Below are 3,025 nucleotides of genomic sequence, written 5' to 3' on the forward strand. Positions count from 1 at the left end.
ATACCCCAAAGCAGGAGAGCAAAAACAAAGAAAGAAAACTCTAGGCCCATTTCCTTAATGAATACTCATGCAAAAATGTTAAATAAAAAATTAGCAAGGAGATTACAGAAATACATCACAATATACAGGTGGAATTAATACCACAAATTCAGAGCTGGTTCAATATTAGGAAAACTATAAGAAAAATTGACCACATCAATAAAAGAAGAACAAAAATCATATCATTATCTTGCAAATGCAGGAAGAGCTTTCGACAAAATGCAACACATCCAGTTCTATTCAAAACAGTAGAAGGCACAGGAATCAAAAGAGCCTTTTTCAACATGATAGGAAGTATATATTTAACATCAAGAGCTGTTATTCATTCATTCACTCATGTCCATATCTTCATGACTCCTGGCATGCATGCCAGGTCCTTCTAACCTCCATATCCCAAAGTCTGTCCCAAGTTCATGTTCATCATCCATGACACTACGAAACCAACTCATCCTCTGCCATCCCCTTCTCCCTTTGCCTTCAGTCTTTCCCAACATGAGGGTCTTTTCCAGTGAGTTCTGTCTTCTCGTTACATGTTCAAAGCCAAAGTATTTAAGATTCAGCTTCAGTAGTTGTCCTTCCAATGAGTAGTCTGGAATTAATTTCTTTAAGTATTGACTGATTTAATCTCATTCTATCAAAGGGCCTCTGAAAAGTCTTCTCTAGCACCACACTTAGAAAGCAATGACTCTGCAGTGCTCTTTTTCCCTTAGAGTTCAACTCTCACAGCCATACATTACTATTGGAAAAACTATTGCTTCAATCATGCAGACCTTTGTGAGCAAGGTGATGTCTCTGCTTTCTAGTATGCTGTGCAGTTTCGTCATAGCTTTCCTTCCCAGCAACAAGTAACTCAAGTATCATCAATAATAGGGTTAAGCTAAAAAGCTGTCTCAATAAGATTGGGGAGAAGCAACGATATCCATTATCATCACTATTATTCATCATTGTCCTAGAGATGCTAACTACAGCAATAAGACAGGAAAAAGAAAATGGAGGAATAAAAATAGGCAACCAGGAAACAAAATTATCACTCTTTGCAATGATATGAGGGCATCCTTAGAAAATCCTAAAGCATCAACTAAAAAGCTAGTTGAAAAAATTAATAGCAAAACTCAAGGATATAAAATAATCTCTCATAAATCATGTTCATTTCTATATGCTACAACAAGATCCAGAAGTAAAATGTAGAAAGAAAAAATGATTTTAAATAACTGTAGATATTATAAAATACTCTCCTATACTAGTATAGCAGAGTGGAAAGAGGACTGGATTTAGAGTTAAAAGACATCCTGATGTCTACTCTGCCCTCTGTGTAACAGCAAGCAAAGCAGGATCTTTTGCTGTTTTTCTGGATTGAGTTTTAGCCAACAGACACGTAAGTGGGCTCCAACCAATCAGATACATGCATATGAGCTCTAGCCAATCAGATGCTGAGTAGAACTGTATATAAAGAGAGCTGATATTGAGAAAGCAGACTCTGAAGAGAGCCAGCATTGAAGGGATGAGCCAGTGCAGACAAGAAGAGAACCGAGAGGAGATCTGAGAGCAGGGATGATACCTGAAAGTGGAGAGGAGACCTCTGAGGGCTGGGAGAGGAGACCTCTGAGAGCACAGAACAGACTTCTGATGGCAAAGACTTGCTGAAGAAGACTCCAGACTCTGAAAATGAACAGAACTGTAGGGCAGAAACCTGCCCATGAAAAGGAGGCTTAGTTTAAGCCTCTTTTGAAAGTTGTTAAAGTGAACTGAGCTGTTATAACAGAGCCTCTGGATTTTGGAGGTGAATTGAGATGATAGTACTGGTGGTGTGTGTCAGCATTGTTGCCCTCTTGAGCTTTGTTTCCCCAGAGGCATAAACTGCAGGCAGGAGCCAGGAGAGCTTGGAGTGGAGTAGTCCCCATGAGCTGAGACATGGAGCAGGAGTAGAGAGCTGCCTTTGTGTGAATCAAGCAAGAATCAGGAGTGGTCAGCCCACAGAGGAGGAGTCATGGGACTTGCAAGTCAACCTCAAGTTAAGATGAAAAAGGACTTTACTTGCACACTGTGTATTGATTAAGGAGATTGTTCTTAATATGGCCTAGGGTGGACAGTGTAATATTTTGAAAAAGGATTTTACCTGGATGCTTCATAGTGATTAAGGATGTTGCTTTGAATGTTATGCTTTACTTTATCGAACAATGTTGAGTATACCGCTGAATAGAGTTCATTATACCATGAGATTAGACCCTTGAAATCATTCACAGCAGCAGTCCTCAGGTGTGCTGCCAAGATTTGCAATGCATTCTGCCGAGCACATCACCTTGCACAAGTCACTTATCTTGTCTAGGTATCCATTTCCTTATCTATCTAATGATGGAGTCAGTAAATTAATGAGGTATTAAGTGTTTGCTATGTGCCAAGCTCCATTGAATAAGTAGAATAAGACAATATCTTGTTCCAGCTCGAAATCTGTGATTCTATGAGGTTAAGTCATGAGAACTTATCCTCATTTCCAAGGTCTCCAAGAGAGATTCTTTAGCCTCTCTCAGTCACCTGATCTGATATTTAGCATTTCTGACTTACAACTAACTCACATCCTTCAAAAGTGTGAAACACTTTGAATTATTTAGAGGAACTCAAGGATACTCTATCAATTCAAGGTGTTATTATTATGAGTGTACTCCACTAGCATTTGATATCAGCATTTCCCTAGAGAATCTGTTTCCTCCCCATTAATACCACAAAAATATTTCCCTGTCCAGATTTTGTGACTCAAGATGCTAAGCCACAGATAGATCCCATCTAAGTGAGCAACACTTAGCAAATTCACAAGCTCCACTGTTACCATAAGGAAGTCAATTGTCTGAAGGATGGATTAAAACTTTAGATTCTATCCTCTTCACCACCTCCTCTCTTCAATTACTCCAGGGATACACAGTAACCATCTAGGGAAATTAACCTAATTATTTTTGTGCATGGAGAGTTAAGAACCTCCTGGGGAGATGAA

This window comes from Notamacropus eugenii, chromosome 6, assembly GCF_028372415.1.
Source record: "Notamacropus eugenii isolate mMacEug1 chromosome 6, mMacEug1.pri_v2, whole genome shotgun sequence".
NCBI classification, from domain to species: domain Eukaryota; kingdom Metazoa; phylum Chordata; class Mammalia; order Diprotodontia; family Macropodidae; genus Notamacropus; species Notamacropus eugenii.